Raw genomic sequence first — 22,941 nt, 5'->3', positions numbered from 1 at the left:
CTCACTATCTTGACTATGGTCATAGATTTATATCTATCAAGACATCAAAATGTGCATTTTAACACATGCAATTTATTTTGTGCCAATTATACCTCAATGAAAATATTTTTTAAGACTTAAAAATGCACACCCATAATGGATGCATTAGAAAGCTCTTTCTAATTAGAGCTACACTGTCCACTAAACTCCTGAGGCTAAGTCAATTAAAATGAAATAAACTTGGAGATTCAGTTCCTTAGTTGCATTAGACACATTTTAAATGCTCTTCTATAGCTATAGTGTATTAGTGCAGACCGACGACATTCCTGTCACTGCAGAGAGTTCTACTGGAACTCTCCCATAGATAATTCTCCCATTCACCTCTTGTTTCCATTTTTATGCCCTACCTGATTTTATGCCTTATCAAAAAAATACCCTGTTTTCAGCATCCACATTGAATCTGGGAGGTCTTTTTAAAATGCAAATCTGCCCAAGTCACTCTCTTGCTTAAAATTCCTCAAAGTTCCCCACAAGATGAAATCCAAACTCCTGCAAAGGGCAGCTGAAGGGAGCACCTCTCCATCCTCATTTCCTGCCCTGCCTCTATCTTTTTCTTTTCTCTGGAAACATTGATTAATTCATTCCCTTTGCCTAGAAAGCTGTTTGCATTGCTACTTGGTGCATTTATGCTTATATTTCTAAATTTTTAAAATGATCTTATCTATGAAATTTTAGCTCTTTTTGGACAATTAAGTGGCCGCCATATTTTGTCCCATGGCAACTGGACATGGGACTATCTATTTGAAGAGCTGGTGAGATTTCTTTGTGGGTTAGTATTTGGCTATTTTTAAGAGTATTTTATGTGGACTTGAAAAAGAAAGTACAATCTCCGTTTATAGAGTAGGAAGTTTGGAACCAGGTATGGTGGCTCATGCTTGTAATTCTAGCACTTTGGGAAGCCAACTTTGGAAGATTGCTTGAGGCCAGGAATTTGAGGCCAGCCTGGGCATAGCATGATAAGGCCACTGTACTCTCTGTAGTCTGGGTGACAGAATGAGAACCTGTCTCTAAACAAACAAAAATAAGAGTAGGAAGTTTGACATGGATATTTTACATCAGTCTTATTGATTCTATTTTGATATGTGAATTTTATTTTCTCTGCTTATCTCTACTCTAGAATATAATATATACTTTATTAAATATATAATAAGCTGGGTGTGGTGGCTCATGCTTATAATCCTAGCACTTAGAGAAGCTAAGGCAGGAGGATTGCTTGAGTTCAGGAATTTGAGAGTAGCCTGGGCAATATAGTGAGACCACCATATATATATAATTTTAAAAATTAACCAGGGATGGTGGGGTGTGCCTTGTAGTTCTGGCTACTTGAGAGGCTGAGGTAGCGGGATTCCTTGAGCACAGGAGTTGTAGACTGGGCGACAGAGACTTCACTTCTAAAAACAAAAAATACATCATCATATTTTTAATAAAATATTTTTAAAGGCTTTAAACCAAATATTCTTTGTTATAAGACATTGTATATAGTCATTTGTCCTTTAGTGACAGGGATACATTCTGAGAAATGTGTCATTAGTTGATTTTGTCATTGTTTGAATGTCACAGATTGTATTTACACAAACCCAGATGGTACAGCCCATTACGCATAAGCTGTATGGTGTGCCCTACTATTCCTAGGCTACAACCTGGGTAGTCTGTTAGTGTACTGAATGCTGTACCTATTGTAAAGTAGTAGTAACCCAACATATCCAAACATAGAAAAGGTATAGTCAATATATGGTATTATAATCTTGTGGGACCGCTGTTGTATATGCAGTCCATCATTGATCAAAATATTGTTTTTTTGGTGCATGACTGTATTTGAATCATCTCAGATGGAGACAAAGAATTCAATGCAATTTTAGTTTTCCCTGTTCTCACCCAAATACTTCACCATTTTTTTACATGGTCAAGTAATTATTATGTAGTTTGTTCCCTCTTCCTCTCATTTCTATCCCTATGTACACATAGATGTATCATAAATATATATGAAACTGTAAATCCCCAGTGCTGACACCTCTCCCCCTTTGAGGCCTCTCCCCTATGTGACCCCCGAAGTACTGACAACCAGATCATCCCAGAGGCCCCAGATCAGCCAGGCCGCTAGGCAAGAAGTTTGGAAGAGTCTTCTGAGAACTCCTGATAAACCCAAGAAGAAAGACCTTGGGATAATAAAATTGAAGAGCAGCAAACTGTCAAGATAAATGTGAAGTGTTCATCTGAAAATTCCTCTGACCTGCTTATAGGTACAAATCAATTTTTAGTCTACCTCTCTTAAACATGGCCAGAAAGCCAAGACCTCTCTTATTTCTGAGGAACATCTCTGAAATAAAAGAAAGTCACCAAAAGAACCAAACAGCAAAAGCAACTTGCAGTGGGAAAAGAAAAAGCTGTATAGAGAGAACATAGAAGTTCTACTAATATACTCAAGAAATAAAAGAAAACATTTTATGTAGAAAGCAAGAACAAGATACTATAAAACAGGAACATTCAGGAAACAAAATAGAAAGGGAGAGAGATACCGTGGAAATTAAAAAGCTGTTAGCGATCGAAGAACTCAATTGGAAAACTGCCAGATATATCTCTTACTGGAATTATTGGAAATGTGGTGAAGAGATAACCTGGAGTATATGGTACTGAAAAGTCCAGTTTTAGTATTTAAGATGAACGTGGTATACCCTTGGAATTCGGGCCCCAGGCCTGGAAGAGCTGATATGGGAACAGTACAATGTGACCCTTCAAAAGGATTCCAAAAGAGGATTTGGAATTGCAGTGTCTGGAGGCAGAGATAACCCTCACTTTGAAAATGGAGAAACGTCCATTGTCATCTCTGATGTGCTCCCCAGCGGGTCTGTGGATGGGCTGCTTCAAGAAAATGACAGAGTGGTCTTGGTGTATGGCACCTCCATAGAGGATGTGCTTCATTCGTTTGCAGTTCAGCAGTTGAGAAAAAGCGGGAAGGTCGCTGCTATCGTGGTCAGGAGGCCCTGCTGCAAGCCAGCTCTCAGCTCAGTCACAGTGACCGGGCTTTTGAGGAGATGGATGACTTTGACCGCAGAAGTTTCCGCAGCAGGTACAGCGAGAGGAGCTGACAGAGCAGCCACCTGGGGCGAAGCCGCAGCTGGGAGGACAGCCCCGAGCAGGGGTGTCCCCACCAACGGCCATGGAGCCGGGAGTGCAGCCTCAGCCGTGGCCGCAGCCTAGAGCAAGGCCTGGACCAAGGCCTGGACCATGACTTTGGCCCACCCTCATCAACATCCCATCCTTAAACGACAGTGACTTGGAAACGGAAGATATCTCAGAAATAGAGTCAAACTGGGGCGGAGCATGATGGCAGACAGGACGGACGTGTAGCCCACCTCTCCCAAGCCACCAGGTGAGAGGAAAGGCGGTCTGGACCTTCCCTGTGTGTGGATTATTGGAGTGGATAGACAGCTGGAGACGCCCAGCGAACTGGCGGTTTGCTATATATGAGGGGTAAATTAAAATCACAGACTCTGTTGTAGAGATTCTTCCCTGCTTGGCCATGCCGGCCAGCAGGCCCCTCCCCTACGGAGGTCAGCAGCTTGTAAATGCTGACAAAGTCCAATTGACAAATAATTAATCCTGAACTGAGGGAGGCATCTGAAAGGAGAGCCACTCAAAACCACGGGGAGCTGGGCAAACTGTTGGACAATTGAAGGGAAGGGATCCTGCCCAGGAAACAGACATTTTGAACTACCCAAAAGGGCGGGCACCTTTCCCCCAGGGGGCTGGCGGTTCAGGCTGCTCGGCGAACTTGTGGGCGCCCATCCAAAAGGGAAACTCTGAACCATAAAACTCAGAATAAGTCCCCCGAGCGCTCCAACCACAGGAACCGGCTTGAAGCCTAGGACCCGGCTTTGGCTTCTGGAGCCGTGAAGCTACTGAAGCCACAGACCGGCTTTGGCTGCTGAAGCCACGGGAACCAGCTACAGGAGATAGAGCCGCAAGCCCACCAATGACCGTGCAAACTCAGCACCGCTCCCCTTATGGCCGATTGCAGTCGCCAGTTTGCAGGGGAACCTGGGAACAGAGTGGAGGGACTTAGGAAGGGTGGACACCTGCACTGAGTGGGAAGGTCGGTCGCAAGTGCTGTCTGGAAAAGAACAGCTGAGGTTGCACAATTCTTAGGCGACAAACTTTTAGGGAAACTCCAAAATGGCGATCGCCCCGGAAGGTGGTTACCATGGTCACGGTATAAACTGTAAATCAGGTATAAGTCTCGGAACCACTCACAGCGCCACCTTGTGTCCAGAAAGTATATTGCAGTATGAATATATTCCTACGAAAGTTGATCCCTACAGCAGACATATAGATATTCATAAGTATATTTCTACACAAAAGAATATTTTTGTAGTTGGTGCCTTTTGTTTTTTTTGGGTTTTTTTTTTGGTTTTCGTGGGTTTTTTGTTGTTGTTGTTTTGTTTTTGTCTGTTTTTTCCTCACCATTTTCTTAGAGGAGATTTCGATAATTTTTTATTATTACTTTTTATATAGATATATTTTTTATTTCTATGTCTTCTAATTTTAATTTCTTCTTTCTTCTGATTTAACATTCCTTCTAACACCGCTTTTCTCTCTCTTTTTTCCCTTTCTTTCAATTATTTTATGATTATCACTATTTTTATCGCAGTTGTTCTATATTGCTGTTGTCGTGGCTGTTGCCTGTATGTCTATGTGTTTCCGTCTGTCTCTGTATCTATGGGCCCATGTGCCTGGTAACCTTTGTATCTGTTTATTTCTTCATTTGGTCTCAATGAGCTTGGTGTTACGACCTGCAACTCTGAGCTCCTAACACTCCCCTCCACTCTCACTCCGTGATCTGGAGACCTGCCCCACCAGGAGTCCAGATTCTTGGGTGAACTCTCGAGAGGTGTAGACAGGACCTGGACTGCAGCTGGCCAGTACTGACTCTGTAGCAAAGGAGCGAGAAGATGACGGTCGGCTGAGAGGGAATTACACTGGAGAGGTGGTGCCCCGAGGTGCAGAGCAACAGCCATCTTCAGCAATAACAAGGCCCACCCCCAGATATCCCATAGCCTCTCCTCCTGTCTTCCTGGGCAACCAGATGAGGCCGAGCATCTTCTCAGATGGCAACCACCATGGAACAGACCTGGGACTGAAACACAGGCCCTGTGAGTAAAGGGTTTTCCTGAGATGGTACCGACCTGGGTGGAACACAGGGACTAGAAAACACACCTGCAGATCCAGGTAACTCCCAGGGTGGGGCTGATCTAGAGGACCGCTCTACTGAGCCTAAGACGCACCTGGCCCTTAGGGGATCACCAGCCTATAGACAAAGGAGGCCAAGAGGCTACAGCCAACAACTGATTGTGCTGCGAATACAAACCCGCAGGACTAAAGACAGGGCCTGAGGCACAGGTTCTGGGAACTCAAATCAGCCTCTCCTCTGCAGAGGAATCTGGCAAGGTCAGAAACAAACTCCCACAGGGTTGTTCCCTTCACCCAGTAACATAAACTAAGGGTGGGGCTGGAACTGAGTGAACACCTCCAGCCTCCATCAAGTGCCCGAGGTTGACAGGCCACACCACCCCCTGCTGGATAAAGACAGAGAATAGCGACCTAGTCGAGCAGACACAGACTACCCTGTGACTTAGGCAGGTGCAAACCCCTGGAGTATCTGCTTACTGCAGACAACTGACTGGGTCACAGCCCTGTGGGGCTAGCAGCAACTGGGTGTGACAGAGCTGCAAGGTGGGGAAGGAGGCATCAATCTTCCCAGACTGATCTATTTACGGGTGGCTCTTCCTGACTCCACGCAGCACTGGAGCAAGCCATTTTAGAGCAGTCAACAGACCCCTGTGATCTAGTTCCCAGAGATCTCTTGAACTCTCCCACCCGAGGTAGCTGCTGACTGAGACAATTGACTTGGACCTTTTGAACTGAGTCACTCACCTGGGGACTATCCAGGTGGTGCACTGGGTGTGTGGTTGTAGGAAGGTTTGATTTTCCTTTTCCATTTGTTGCCTGTGGTGGGCGGGGTGACTTAATTGCTGGTATTTCTCCTCAGTCTCTGGCTGAGACTTCAACCCAGAGTAACTGTTTCACTAGGGTCACATAGAAACCAGCTGAAAACAAGACAGAACCACTTAGCCCCTCTACACCAAACAGGGCCCCAGTTTCTCAGGCCATAGCACTGTATGGGTCCTCAACAAAACACCAGAGGAAAATCAAAGGGAGTAAAACAATCATGGGGCAGAATCAGCAGAAAAACTCTGGTAACATGAATAACCAGAATAGATCAACCCCCCCAAGGAAAGATATGGCAGATGTAATTGAAGATCCCATTCACAAACAACTGGCTGAGATGTCAGAAATCGAATTCAGAATTTGGCTGGCAAACAAGATTAACAAAATGGAATTAGGAATTCGTGGAGAAATTCAAAAGCTGTCTCAAGAATTTAACGAATTTAAAGACAAAACCACCAAAGACTTAGACACACTGAAACAAGAATTTGCAGCCCTCAAAGATATGAAAAATACAGTGGAATCTCTTAGCAACAGAATGGACCAAGCAGAAGAAAGGATCTCCAACATCGAAGATAAAGCCTTTGAATGCTCCCAAACTCTCAAAGAGGAAGAGAAATGGAGAGCAAAAATGGATCACTCACTCAGAGAGCTCTGGGATAACTCGAAGAAGGCAAGTATCTGACTCATAGGAATTCCTGAAATAGATGAAGTGGCCTCACTGGGCGCACAGGCCCTTCTGCATGAAATTATGAAAGAGAATTTTCCAGACATACCTAGAGAACCTGAAATTCAGATAGCAGATAGCTTCAGAACCCCAGCACGACTCAACCCCAATAAGACATCCCCCAGGCATATCATAATTAACTTCACTAAAGTTAATATGAAGGAGAAAATTCTCAAAGTGGCCAGGCAAAAGAAATCTATTACCTTCAAAGGGAAAAACATTAGAATGACTGCAGATCTCTCTGCTGAAACTTTTCAAGCCAGAGGAGGGTAGTCATCAACGTTTAATCTCCTCAAGCAAAATAACTTTCAACCCCAGATCTTGTACCCAGCTAAACTGAGTTTCATTTATAACGGAGAAATTAAATACTTTAATGACATACATATGCTAAAGAAATTTGCCATAACCAAACCAGCTCTTAAGGATATTCTCAGACCTATCCTCCATAATAACCAACTCAATCTTCTACTACAAAAGTAAACTCACTCAGAAATTTCTGATCAAACTCCAACTTCCACAATGGCAAAAGGATTAAAAATGCCCACTGGACTTTTGAAAAACTCACTACCCCAAATTTCACCAAACATATCAATACTCTCCATTAATGTGAATGGCTTAAACTGCCCTCTAAAGAGACATAGGTTAGCTGACTGGATACAAAAACTCAGGCCAGATATTTGTTGCATACAAGAGTCACATCTTAACTTAAAAGAAAAATACAGACTCAGGGTGAAAGGATGGTCATCCATATTTCAGGCAAATGGTAACCGGAAAAAAGCAGGAGTTGCAATTTTATTTGCGGATACAATAGGGTTTAAACCAACAAAAGTAACGAAGGACAAAAATGGTCACTTCATATTTGTTAAAGGTAAGACTCAATATGATGAGATTTCAATTACTAATATCTATGCACCCAACCAGAATGCACCTCAATTTATAAGAGAAACTCTAACAGACATGAGTAACTTGATTCCTCCAACTCTATAATGGTCGGAGATTTTAACACTCCTTTGGCAGTGATGGATCCATCCTCCAACAAAAAGCTGAGTAAAGAAATTCTAGATTTAGGAGGCGGAGCAAGATGGCAGCCTAGTAACAGCTTCCTTGCATCTGGGCAACGTGAGTCTGGGGAGAGAGGACTCCAGGCATCTCTGGCTGGTGGGATCTGCCTATCATCACCCCTTAGAGGATACAGGGAGTCAGCGAGAGACTTCTGGACCCCAAGAGGAGGACTAAAACAGTGGAAAAAACGGCAAGCGGTCACGTGTGTTCAATCCGTCTAAACCAGCCGGCAACTTCCACAGGCACGAGAACTTAAAGAGCAAGAGGAAGCAAAAGGAAAATTAGGGCAAGGAAACAGATAAAAGAAATCACTCATGAGGAAGAATCAGCAGAAAACTCCAGGCAACATGAAGAACCAGTCCAGAACAACCCCGCCAAGGGAACATGAGGTAGCTACTGCAGAGAATTCCACCTATAAAGAAATGTTAGGAATAACAGAAAGAGAATTTAGAATACACATGTTGAAAACAATGAAAGAAATGATGGAAACAATGAAGGAAACTGCTAATAAAGTGGAAAATAACCAAAAGGAAATCCAAAAACAGACTCAAATAAGAGATGAACGATATGAAAAATATAAAAAGGATATAGCAGAGCTGAAGGAACTGAAACAGTCAATTAGAGAATTTAAAGATGCAATGGAAAGTATCAACAACAGGTTAGACCATGCAGAAGAAAGAATTTCAGAGGTAGAAGACAAAGTTGTTGAGATAACTCAGATAGTAAAAGAGGCAGAAAAGAAGAGAGAGAAAGCAGAACATTCACTGTCAGAATTATGGGACTTTATGAAGCATTCCAACATACGAGTTATAGGAATCCCAGAAGGGGAAGAAGATTGCCCCAGAGGAATGGAAGCCATACTAGAGAATATTATAAAAGAAAATTTCCCAAATATCACCAAAGATTCTGACACACTGCTTTCAGAGGGCTATCAGACCCCAGATCGCCTCAACTGTAACCGAGCTTTTCCAAGACACATTGTGATGAACCTGTCCAAAGTCAAGACAAAAGAAAAGATTCTGCAAGCTGCCAGGAGTAAGCGCCAGTTGACCTACAGGGGCAAATCCATCAGAGTGACCACAGACTTCTCTAATGAAACTTTCCAAGCAAGAAGACAATGGTCATCTACTTTTAACTTACTTAAACAGAACAATTTTTAGTCCAGAATTCTGTACCCTTCTAAGCTAAGCTTAAAAATTGACGGAGAAATCAAATCATTTATGGATATACAAACATTGAGGAAATTTGCCACAACAAGACCAGCTCTACAGGAAATACTTCAACCTGTTCTGCACACTGACCACCACAATGGATCAGCAGCAAAGTAAGAACTCAGAAATCAAAGGACAGAACCTAACCTCCACACTGATGCAAAAGGTAAAACTAAGCAATGGACTCTCACAAAATAAGATGAATACCACACTTATCAATTATCTCAATAAATGTTAATGGCTTGAATTCCCCACTGAAGAGACATAGATTGGCTGACTGGATTAAAAAACACAAGCCATCCATTTGCTGTCTGCAAGAAACACACCTGGCTTCAAAAGACAAATTAAAGCTCCGAGTCAAGGGTTGGAAGACAATTTTTCAGGCAAATGGAATTCAGAAGAAAAGAGGAGTTGCAATCTTATTTTCAGATACATGTGGATTTAAAGCAACTAAAGTCAAAAAAGACAAAGATGGTCACTTTATATTGGTCAAGGGAAAAATACAACAAGAAGATGTTTCAATTCTAAATATCTATGCACCCAATTTAAATGCTCCCAGATTCTTGAAACAGACCTTACTCAGTCTGAGCAATATGATATCTGATAATACCATAATAACAGGGGACCTTAACACTCCTCTTACAGAGCTGGACAGATCCTCTAAACAGAAATTAAACAAAGATATAAGAGATTTAAATGAGACCCTAGAACAACTGTGCTTGATAGATGCATATAGAACACTCCACCCCAGAGATAAGGAATATACATTCTTCTCATCACCCCATGGAACATTCTCCAAAATTGATCATATCCTGGGACACAAAACAAATATCAACAGAATCAAAAGAATTGAAATTTTACCTTGTATCTTCTCAGACCATAAGTCACTAAAGATGGAACTCAACTCTAACAAAAACGCTCAACCCCACCCAAAGGCATGGAAATTAAACAATCTTCTGTTGAATAACAGATGGGTGCAGGAAGAAATAAAACAGGAAATCATTAACTTCCTTGAGCATAACAACAATGAAGACACAAGCTACCAAAACCTGTGGGATACTGCAAAAGCAGTTTTGAGAGGACAGTTCATCGCTTTAGAGGCCTACATTCGAAAAACAGAAAGACAGTGCATCAACAATCTCACAAGAGATCTTATGGAATTGGAAAAAGAAGAACAATCTAAGCCTAAACTCTGTAGAAGAAAAGAAATATCCAAAATCAAATCAGAGATCAATGAAATTGAAAACAAAAGAATCATTCAGAAAATTAATGAAACAAGGAGTTGGTTTTTTGAAAAAATAAATAAAATAGATAAACCATTGGCCAGACTAACGAGGAATAGAAAAGTAAAATCTCTAGTAACCTCAATCAGAAATGATAAAGGGGAAATAACAACTGATCCCACAGAGATACAAGAGATCATCTCTGAATACTACCAGAAACTCTATGCCCAGAAATTTGACAATGTGAAGGAAATGGATAAATATTTGGAATCACACCCTCTCCCTAGACTCAGCCAGGAAGAAATAGAGCTCCTGAACAAACCAATTTCAAGCACTGAGATCTAAGAAACAATAAAAAATCTTCCAATCAAAAAATGCCCTGGTCCAGACGGCTTCACTCCAGAATTCTATCAAACCTTTAAGGAAGAGCTTATTCCTGTACTGCAGAAATTATTCCAAAAAATTGAGGAAGAAGGAATCTTCCCCAACACATTCTATGAAGCAAACATCACCCTGATACCAAAACCAGGAAAAGACCTAAACAAAAAGGAAAATTTCAGACCAATCTAACTCATGAATATAGATGCAAAAATTTTCAACAAAATACTAGCCAATAGATAACAGCTTATCTCAAAAAAGTCATTCATCATGATCAAGTAGGCTTCATCCCAGGGATGCAAGGCTGGTTTAACATACGGAAGTCCATAAACGTTATCCACCATATTAACAGAGGCAAAAATAAAGATCACATGATCCTCTCAATAGATGCAGAAAAAGCATTTGAAAAAAATCCAGCATCCTTTTCTAATTAGAACACTGAAGAGTATAGGCATAGGTGGTACATTTATAAAACTGATTGAAGCTATCTATGACAAACCCACAGCCAATATTTTACTGAATGGAGTAAAACTGAAACCTTTTCCTCTTAGAACTGGAACCAGACTAGTTGTCCTCTGTCACCTTTACTATTCAACATAGTGCTGGAAGTTCTAGCCAATACAATTAGGCAAGACAAGGAAATAAAGGGAATCCAAATGGGAGCAGAGGAGGTCAAACTCTCCCTCTTTGCTGATGACATGATCTTATACTTAGAGAACCCCAAAGACTCAACCACAAGACTCCTAGAAGTCATCAAAAAATACAATAATGTTTCAGGTTATAAAATCAATGTCCACAAGTCAGTAGCCTTTGTGTACACCAATAACAGTCAAGATGAGAAGCTAATTAAGGACACAACTCCCTTCACCATAGTCTCAAAGAAAATGAAATACCTAGGAATATACCTAACGAAGGAGGTGAAGGACCTCTATAAAGAAAACTATGAACTCCTCAGAAAGGAAATAGCAGAGGATATTAACAAATGGAAGAACATACCGTGCTCAGGGATGGGAAGAATCAACATTGTTAAAATGTCTATACTTCCCAAAGCAGTCTACCTATTCAATGCCATTCCTATCAAAATACCAACATCATACTTTCAAGATTTGGAAAAAATGATTCTGCGTTTTGTATGGAACCGGAAAAAAACCCGTATAGCTAAGGCAGTTCTTAGTAATAAAAATAAAGCTGGGGGCATCAGCATACTGGATTTTAGGCTGTACTACAAAGCCATGGTGGTCAAGACAGCATGGTACTCGCACAAAAACAGAGACATAGACACTTGGAATCGAATTGAAAACCAAGAAATGAAACTAACATCTTACAACCACCTAATCTTTGATAAACCAAACAAGAACATACCTTGGGGGAAAGACTCCCTATTCAATAAATGGTGTTGGGAGAACTGGATGTCTACATGTAAAAGACTGAAACTGGACCCACACCTTTCCCCACTCACAAAAATTGATTCAAGATGGATAAAGGACTTAAACTTAAGGCATGAAACAATAAAAATCCTCCAAGAAAGCATAGGAAAAACACTGGAAGATATTGGCCTGGGGAAAGACTTCATGAAGAAGTCTGCCATGGCAATTGCAACAACAACAAAAATAAACAAATGGGACTTCATTAAACTGAAAAGCTTCTGTACAGCTAGGGAGACAATAACCAAAGCAAAGAGACAACCTACACAATGGGAAAGGATATTTGCATATTTTCAATCAGACAAAAGCTTGATAACTAGGATCTATAGAGAACTCAAATTAATCCACATGAAAAAAGCCAACAATCCCATATGTCAATGGGCAAGAGACATGAATAGAACTTTCTCTAAAGATGAGAGACGAATGGCTAACAAACACATGAAAAAATGTTCGTCATCTCTATATATTAGAGAAATGCAAATCAAAACAACCCTGAGATATCATCTAACCCCAGTGAGAATGGCCCACATCACAAAATCTCAAAACTGCAGATGCTGGCGTGGATGTGGAGAGAGGGGAACACTTTTACACTGCTGGTGGGACTGCAAACTAGTACAACCTTTCTGGAAGGAAGTATGGAGAAACCTCAAAGCACTCAAGCTAGACCTCTCATTTGATCCTGTAATCCCATTACTGGGCATCTACCCAGAAGGAAAAAAATCCTTTTATCATAAGGACACTTGTACTAGACTGTTTATTGCAGCTCACTTTACAATCGCCAAAATGTGGAAACAGCCTAAATGCCCACCAACCCAGGAATGGATTAACAAGCTGTGGTATATGTATACCATGGAATACTATTCAGCTATTAAAAGAAATGGAGACTTTACATCCTTAGTATTAACCTGGATGGAAGTGGAAGACATTATTCTTAGTAAAGCATCACAAGAATGGAGAAGCTTGAGTCCTATGTACTCAATTTTGATATGAGGACAATTAATGACAATTAAGGTTATGGGGGGGAAGAAGAAAGAGGGATGGAGGGAGGTGGGTAGGGCCTTGGTGTTTGTCACACTTTATGGGGGCAAGACATGATTGCAAGAGGGACTTTACCTAACAATTGCAATCAGTGTAACCTGGCTTATTGTACCCTCAATGAATCCCCAACAATAAAAAAAAATGATAATAATAATAAATATAAAAAAAATTCTAGATTTAAATCTAACCATCCAGCTTTTAGATTTAGCAGACATCTACAGAACATTTCATCCCAACAAAACTCAATACACATACTTCTCATCAGCCCACGGAACTTACTCCAGAATCGATCACATCTTAGGTCACAAGTCTAACCTCAGTAAATTTAAAGGAATAGAAATTATTCCATGCATCTTCTCGGACCATCATGGAATAAAACTTGAGATGAGTAACAACAGGAATCTGCATACTCATACAAAAACATGGAAGTTAAATAACCTTATGCTGATTGATAGCTGGGTCAGAGGTGAGATCAAGAAGGAAATTGCCAAATTTCTGAAACAAAACGACAATGAAGACATGAACTATCAGAACCTCTGGGACACTGCAAAGGCAGTTCTAAGAGGGAAATTTATAGCACTGCAAGCCTTCCTCAGGAGAACGGAAAGAGAGGAAGTAAGCAACTTAATGGGACATCTCAAGAGACTGGAAATGGAAGAACACTCCAACCCCAAATCCAGTAGAAGAAAAGAAATAACCAAAATCAGAGCAGAACTAAATGAAATTGAAAACAAAAGAATAATACAACAGATCAATAAATCAAAAAGCTGGTTTTTTTTTTTTTTTTCTTTTTTTTTTTATTGTTGGGGATTCATTGAGGGTACAATAAGCCAGTTACACTGATTGCAATTGTTAGGTAAAGTCCCTCTTGCAATCATGTCTTGCCCCCATAAAGTGTGACACACACTAAGGCCCCACCCCACTCCCTCCCTCTCTCTTTCTGCTTCCCCCCCCCATAACCTTAATTGTCATTAATTGTCCTCATATCAAGATTGAGTACATAGGATTCATGCTTCTCCATTCTTGTGATGAAAAAGCTGGTTTTTTGAAAAGGTCAACAAAATAGATAAACCTTTGGCCAACCTAATCAGGAAAAAAAAGAGTAAAATCTCTAATCTCATCAATCAGAAATAACAAAGACGAAATAACAACAGACTCCTCAGAAATCCAAAAAATCCTTAATGAATATTACAAGAAACTTTACTCTCAGAAATACGAAAATCTGAAGGAAAATGACCATTACTTGGAAGCACGTCACCTTCGAAGACTTAACCAAAATCAAGTGGAAATGTTGAACAGGCCATATCAAGTTCGGAAATAACATCAAACATACAAAATCTCCGCAAAAAGAAAAGCCCGGGACCAGATGGTTTTACGTAAGAATTCTACCAAACCTTTAAAGAGGAACTAGTACCTATATTACTCATCCTGTTCCAAAAGGTAGAAAAAGAAGGAAGACTACCCAACACGTTCTATGAAGCAAACATCACCCTGATCCCCAAACCAGGAAAAGACCCAACAACAAAAGAAAATTATAGACCAATATCACTAATGACTATAGATGCAAAAATATTCAACAAGATTCTAACAAACAGAATCCAGCAACATATCAAACAAATCATACATCATGACCAAGTCAGTTTTATCCCAGGGTCTCAAGGCTGGGTCAATATACGTAAATCTATAAATGTAATCCAGCACATAAACAAATTAAAAAACAAAGACCATATAATCCTCTCAATCAATGCAGAAAAAGCTTTTGATATCAGAACACTTAAGAAAATTGGTATAGAAGGGACATTTCTTAAACTGATAGAGACCATCTACAGCAAACCCACAGCCAATATCATATTGAATGGAGTTAAATTGGAATCATTTCCACTCAGATCAGGAACCAGACAAGGCTGCCCATTGTCTCCATTGCTCTTTAACATTGTAATGGACGTTTTAGCCACCGCAATTAGGGAAGAAAAGGCGATCAAGGGTATCCACATAGGGTCAGAAGAGATCAAACTTTCGCTCTTCGCAGATGATATGATTGTATATCTGGAAAACACTAGGGACTCTACTACAAAACTCTTAGAAGTGATCAAGGAATACAGCACTGTCTCAGGTTACAAAATCAACATTCATAAATCGGTAGCCTTTATATATACCAAAGATAGTCAAGTTGAAAAAACAATTAAGGACTCTATCCCATTCACAGTAGTGCCAAAGAAGATGAAATACTTGGGTGTTTATCTAATAAAGGACGTGAAAGATCTATATAAAGAGAACTATGAAACTCTAAGAAAAGAGATAGCTGAGAATATTAACAAATGGAAAAATATACCAGGCTCATGGTTGGAAAGAATCAACATTGTTAAAATGTCCATACTACCCAAAGCAATATATAATTTCAATGCAATCCCCATTAAAGCTCCACTGTCATACTTTAAAGATCTTGAAAAAACAATACTTCGTTTTATATGGAATCAGAAAAACCTTGAATAGCCAAGACATTACTCAAAAATAAAAACAAAGCAGGAGGAATCACGCTACCAGACCTCAGACTATACTAAAATCGATAGTGATCAAACCAGCATGGTACTGGCACAAAAACAGAGAAGTAGATGTCTGGAACAGAATAGAGGACCAAGAGATGAATCCAGCTAATTACCGTTATTTAATCTTTGACAAGCCAATTAAAAACATTCAGTGGGGAAAAGATTCCCTATTTAACAAATGGTGCTGGGTGAACTGGCTGGCAACCTGTAGAAGACTGAAACTAGACCCACACCTCTCACCATTAACCAAGATAGACTCTCACTGGATTAAAGATTTAAACCTAAGACATGAAACTATAAAAATACTAGAAGAGAGTGCAGGGAAAACCCTTGAATAAATTGGGTTGGGCGAGTTTTTTATGAGAAGAACCCCCCAGGCAATTGAAGCTGCTTCAAAAATACACTACTGGGACTTGATCAAACTAAAAAGCTTCTGCACAGCCAAGAACACAGTAAGTAAAGCAAGCAAACAGCCCTCAGAATGGGAGAAGATATTTGCAGGTTATGTCTCCGACAAAGGTTTAATAACCAGAATCCACAGAGAACTCAAACGCATTAGCAAGAAGAGAACAAGGGATCCCATTGCAGACTGGGCAAGGGACTTGAAGAGAAACTTCTCTGAAGAAGACAGGCACACGGCCTTCAGACATATGAAAAAATGCTCATCATCTTTAATCATCAGAGAAATGCAAATCAAAACTACTTTGAGATACCATCTAACACCAGTGAGACTAGCCTATCTCACAAAATCCCAAGACCAGAGATGTTGGCGTGGATGTGGAGAAAAGGGAACATTTTTGCACTGCTGGTGGGAATGCAAATTAATACATTCCTTTTGGAAAGAGATATGGAGAACACTTAGAGATCTAAAAATAGATCTGCCATTCAATCCTGTAATCCCTCTACTGGGCATATACCCAGAAGACCAAAAATCATACCATAACAAAGATATTTGTATCAGAATATTTATTGCAGCCCTATTCATAATTGCTAAGTCATGGAAAAAGCCCAAGTGCCCATCGATCCACGAATGGATTAATAAATTGCGGTATATGTACACCATGGAATATTATGCAGCCTTAAAGAAAGATGGAGACTTTACCTCTTTCATGTTTACATGGATGGAGCTGGAACATATTCTTCTTAGTAAAGTGTCTCAAGAATGGAAGAAAAAGTACCCAATGTACTCACCCTTATTATGAAACTAATGTAGGACCTTCACATGAAAGCTATAACCCAGTTACAACCTAAGAATAGGGAGAAGGGAGAAAGGGAGGGGAGGGAGGGGGGAGGTAGGTGGAGGGAGGGGGATTAATGGGATTACACCTGCAGTGCATCTTACAAGGGTATATGTTAATCCTAGTAAATGTGGAATGTAAAGGTCTTAGCAAAATAACTAAGAAAATGCTACGAAAGCTATGTTAACTAGCGTGATGAAAATGTGTCAAATGATCTGTGAACCAAGTGTATGGTGCCCCATGATCATACTAATGTACACAGCTATGATTTAATAAAAATAAATAAATAAATAAAAAATAGAGTCAAACTGATCATTTTCTCCAGAGGAGAGACGCCAACAGTATTCTGATTATGGTTATCATTCCTCAAATGAGAAGCTGAAAGAAAGGCCAAGTTCAAGAGAGGACTCACTGAGCAGACTGTCCAAGTGGATGCCACACCCACTCACTTTAAGTCCATGGGAGATATTGCAGCTGCAGTTGTCACAGAGACCAACAAGAAGCCCAGGTACCAAGAGGAACCCCCAGCTCCTCACCAAAAGCACCCCCGAGAACTTTTCTTCATCCTAGTTCTGAAGATGAAGCAATATTTGTGCCTAATACCAAAATGGTGAGATTCAAGAAGGGAGACAGTGTGGGCCTCCACTTGGCCGGTGGCAATGACCTTGGGATATTTGTTGCTGGCATTCAAGAGGGTACCTCAGCAGAGCAGGAAGGCCTTCAAGGAGACCAGATTCTGAAAGTGAACACACAAGATTTCAGAGGGCTGGTTTAGAGGATGCTGTTCTGTACAGATTTTTCCAAATATGTAAAGATTTTGGATTTAGAAATCTCCAAAGGTGAAATGGTGACCATTTTAGCTCAGAGCCGAGCTGATGTGTGTAGAGACATCCTGGCTTGTGGCAGAGGGGATTCGTTTTTTATAAGAAGCCACTGTGAAAGTGAGAAGGAAATGCCACAGAGCCTGGCCTTCGCTGGGGGGAGGTCTTCCGAGTGGTGGACACTCTGTATGACGGCAAGCTGGGCCACTGGCTGGCTGTGAGGATTGAAAATGAATGGGAGAAAGGCTTAATCCCCAACAAAAGCAGAGCCAAACAAATGGCCAGTGTTCAGAATGCCCAGAGAGACAACACCGGGGACAGGGAAGATTTCTGGACAATGCATGGCCAGAGATCTGGGGCAAAGAAGAACCTGAGGGAGAGTCGGGAAGACTTAACAGCTGTCGTGTCTGTGAGCACCAAGTTCCCAGCTTACAAGAGGGTTTTGCTGAGAGAAGCTGATTTCAAGAGACCTGTGGTCTTATTTGGCCTCATAGCGGATATAGCAATGGAAAAGTTGGAAAATGAGTTACCTGAATTGCATTAAACTGCTAAAATAGAACCGAAAGATGCAGGAGCTGAGAAATCCAGTGGAGTGGTTCAGTTAAATACCGTGAGGCGAATTATTGAACAGGATAAACATACATTACTGATGTGACTCCGAAGCTGTGGGCCTGTTGAATTATACACAGTGGTTCCTGATTGTGATTTTTTTCAACCTAGACTCTAGACAAGGTATCAAAACCATGATACAGAGGTTGAGTCCAGCATCCAACAAAAGTTCTCAGAAGCTGTTTGATCAGGCCAACAAGCTTTAAAAAACATGTGCACATCTTTTTACAATCAACCTGAATGACAGCTGGTTTGGCAGCTTGAAGGACAACATTCAACATCATCAAGGAGAAGCCGTTTGGGTGTCGGCAGGGAAGACAGAAGGGATGGACGATGACCTCAAAGACTGCATATCCTACTGAAACGCCATGGGCACGGACTATCTGAGTTGTGACAGCTGCCTCATCAGTGACTTTGAAGGCATGGACGGTGAAGGAGGTGCCTACACTGACGAAGAGCTGGATGAACTACCGGCTGAAGACCCGCAGGTGCCATCTATCACCGTCCATCACTGTCCATCACCCGCTCCTCAGAGCCGGTGCAGCACGAGGAGAGCATAAGGAAACCCACCCAGAGCCACAAGCTCAGATGAAGAGGGCTGCTAGCAACGATCAACTTAGGGATAATAGCCCACCCCCAGCATTCAAGCCAGAGCCACCTAAGGCCAAAACCCAGAACAAAGAAGAATCCTGTAACATCTCCAAATCCTACGAATACAGGTTCAACCCCTCTGCGGGTGAAATTCCTGGGGCGTCTACCAAAGCTTGTCCTCCTCCCCTGTGAGGAAACCTGCCTTTGGGAGGAATATACTGAAGCTCTCCATGCCTGTGTCTCCCCCAGAGGGTGAGGAGGTGGGAGGGAGCACCGAGGAGCAGGATAACACTCCCAAGTCAGTCCTAGGCACAGTCAAAATATTTGAGAAAATGGATCACAAAGCCAAATTACAGAGAATGCAGGAGCTCCAAGAAGCACAGAATGCAAGGATTGAAATTGCTCAGAAACATCCTGACATCCATGCAGTTCCAATCAGACCACACAAGCCAGACCCCAGCCTGCCTGAGTACACCAGCTCCAGACCCCCTTTGCCACAGAAAAGTTCTTCCACACTTTATCAGGACACTAGAGGAAGTTATGGCAGTCACGCTGAAGAGGAAGAATACCGCCAACAGCTATCAGAACACTCAAAGCGTGGTTACCATGGCCAGCCTGCCCGTAACAGGACACAGAATTATAGCAGTCTGTGAAGGGACTCTCCCGGGCTGCCTGCTGCCACGGCAGGGTAACATTCCTGCCAGGCCACCACAATGGTCTTGTCCAGTTAAAATGCACTGTTGGGGTTACAGTAGAACTTGGGCTTGTGTGTTCTCACAGGGAACCAGGGACAGCCAGTACAAATTAAGAACTGAAGGCTCTGTTTGTGGGACTGGGTTAGAGGAGTCTGTGCGTTTTTGCTCAGAAATAAGAATACTATAGTCTGATACTATTACTTGCTTCAGTGGACCAAAATCTGTATTAAATCTGTTTGCATATTTTTTCACATGTGTATTAAGAAGCAATAACTATTTTTCCTCATCCATAGCTACCTACAAAGACTGTGAGGAATGTGAAAAAAGGAATACAAAATACGGTTGGACTCACACAAAAAAAAAGAAAGAAAAATTGCAAGATAAAAATAAGGCAACTTCCAAGAAAGTACAGCACAAAGGCAAAGAAATAAAGTTAAAAAGTTTAGAGGAAAAATTTCTACTCTTTTTTATTAAATAAATTTCACAGTTACTAATATGAGAAATAATTTTTTCTTCTTCTGGCCTGGATTGGTCCTTGTGGGTGACACAAGAGTTGAGGACATAGTGGTGCAGAGTGTCTTAAAGATGACTTTGACTTGGAGGTGATTAGAATGAAGACCAGCTAACAGAGATAGAGCTGATAAGGTCAGTGGTTGTCTCTGCAAGTCATCTCAAGTCGTCTCTCTGATCGCAGGACAGAAGCGGGCCACCTTGTGGTCCTCTCCACAGTCACCTCATTAAGAGCTTATTCCAGCTCTTCCTTTTGACGTGACCCCCATAGCCATTAGTGCAAGAGGTTAGGACCCAGGCCAATTTTAATGTGTGCGGTCACAGACTTTGTTCTTCAAAATCTTGTATAATTTCCTGCTGTCTCTGAACTTTAAGGAAGATTAAAACAGTATAGAAATTGCTATACATAGAAAATTACCAATTTGTCTAAAGTTGAAAAAAAAAAGGCCTAGGGCCCTTTATGGCATCTTGATCCCTTTCTCTGTGTTCACAAATTTCTCCTGTCTCAGAACTTCCTGCAATGAGTATCGTTTATAACACCGACCTTTTCCTGAATTATATTCTTATTTCTCTTTTGTTCATGTTTGCTTCTTCAATGGGACTGTGAGTTCACAAAGGGCAGCAAATGCCTTATGCTTCTAATTTTCCCTTTAGTTTCCACTACATTGCATTGAAAAAGTAGTACTGGCTCCAGTCTTTTGAGTTTGTATAATAATAATAAGTGCAAGGCCAAGCACTTCAGAGCCATTTCATTGAATGCTTACAACAGCCCTGTGAAGAAGGGGATATTTTTATCTCCACTTTCCAGATGAGAAAACTGAGGCTCAGAGGGGTTAATAACAAGGGTCCCCAGACAGTGAACGGCAGAGCTGGGAAGCAAAGCCAGGCTGTCCGATTCCTCAGCGGCAGCTCCCAGGGGTCCTCAAACTTTTTGAACAGGGGGCCAGTTCACTATCCCTAAGACTGTTGGAGGGCCGGACTATAGTTAAAAAAAAAAAACTATGAACAAATTCCTATGCACACTGCACTTATTTTGAAGTAAAAAAAAACAAAACGGGAACAAATACAATCACACCACCTCATGTAGTCTATGGGCCGTAGTTTGAGGACCCCTGACACTGACTATTCATTTTCTTCTTCGTTCAGGCAGAATAGTTTTCTTTCTGCTTTAGGAAAGTAAACTTGAGAATTTGTTACAAAAGGCAATGAACGATGCCATTCTATTCATTTCTACCTTTTCTAGTCTCTCTGCTCTCCATTATGGTCGTATCTGGTGGCTGACTGAAAGGGCCCTGGCTGAGATGTTTAAAGGAATGGGGAAATGTTTGAGGATCTTGAGGAGACCCAGAATTTGGTGGTCTCTAGCAATAATCAATATGCTAATCACTTAACAATCCTCAAACGATTTAACAGCAAACTGTGCAGGGGCCTGGGACAAATGCTTTGAATTTGCACCCTTCCCGTGGTGGGGAGCACAAAAGAATACTGTTCAAAGTTAACGGGGGGTGGGGGTGGGGGGGGCTGGCAGGATCCCAGGTCCATTCTGTTCCTGCCCATATCCTTGTCCTGGCCCCCTCGCCTGTCATTTCTGGAGAGAAAAGGGGTCAGGTCTCTCAGTGGTGGGGAATGTCCACCATTCCCAGTGCAGGCCATGAAACTCACTTGTCTCAAAGAAAGAGATAGAATGACGATTGTTGGGGAGAGGGACGTTGTGGACAGGAATACAGAGAAGGGGCTGAAGGCTGGTAAGTGGGCAAAAATAATGAGTTGAGAAACTGCTTGCTAGAAAATGCCCAGAAATCTGTGAGAGGGAGGAAAGAGAGTCCCCGGGGAGAACAAGATGGGCAGGAGAAAGAAGGGAGGAACGGGTCATGCACAGTTCCTGCTGGTCCTCCAGGTCTTATCCCACGGCCCTTCTCAATGATTTTTCTTGCATTGACTTTAAACATGTAATATTTTATATAATGCAAAAGAATATGTACTTATTATAAATATTATTTATATGCATGCTATACCTATAGATGGTCATTTTTAACTTATTAGAATTTCATGTCTAAATAAAGTGTGGGAAGGCACACAGTAAGAAAAGCAGCCTCTATTCTATTCCTGGGTCAGCATGCACAAAAGGAGAGAGAAATCTTTAACTGGGGTATGGGATTGATAACTTTTTTTTCTTTTTACTACTTGAAAGAGTACTTTGCAGGTTAAAAAAATCAAAACAATAACTTTTAAAAAAGCGAACAGTTTCCCCCAGTTTTCAGGGCTTACAGCCACGACCCTCCACAGCTGAGCTGCACAGATGCTTTCGGTTCAGGCCTTTCGTCATTCATTGATGTCAAGATAATAGAGCATTTTGTGCCCCAGATAACTTTTTTTTTTATTAGCTTGTATGGCAAGAAGTTAACTTAGAGAATATTATCTGCAAAAATTAAATAACTTTAGAACTTTAAAGGAAGGGCATGTGTCAAGGGAAATTGGCCTGAAAACAGGCCTGTGTAGGAATTTGGTGCCACGGGGTGGTGGCATCTCAAGTGACTTTACCTCGATGCTTCTCATTCCTATTGATTGAATTTCTTCCCTCTGGGACTTTGTGCCCCAGGCCAGTTACAAGGTTGAAGGTACCCATCCCTGTGAGAGCAAGAATGTCTTCAGCCCAAAGTAACACAGCAGTGATTTGAGAGGAGCTGCCAGTGGGCATCACAAGTCCCTGTCGCAACCAGATGAAGAGCTTCGAAGCTGGGACTCAGGGTGTTAGACACCAGAGAGCCGGCCTTGCAGCTGCTCTGAGTTAAGCCAAGTCCTGGGTGTGACAAAGGATGAGAGAAA

General features: G+C 41.4%; 1 pseudogene; it reads left to right on the top strand.

The window, feature by feature from the left end:
- The window catches only part of LOC128585582 (tight junction protein ZO-2-like), a 57,160-nt pseudogene extending 37,597 nt beyond the window's left edge, over positions 1-19,563 (top strand).
- Positions 19,564-22,941: the final 3,378 nt, after the last annotated feature.

This window comes from Nycticebus coucang, chromosome 5 (assembly GCF_027406575.1).
Source record: "Nycticebus coucang isolate mNycCou1 chromosome 5, mNycCou1.pri, whole genome shotgun sequence".
NCBI classification, from domain to species: Eukaryota; Metazoa; Chordata; class Mammalia; order Primates; family Lorisidae; genus Nycticebus; species Nycticebus coucang.
This window is presented reverse-complemented; position numbering and strand designations above follow the sequence as displayed.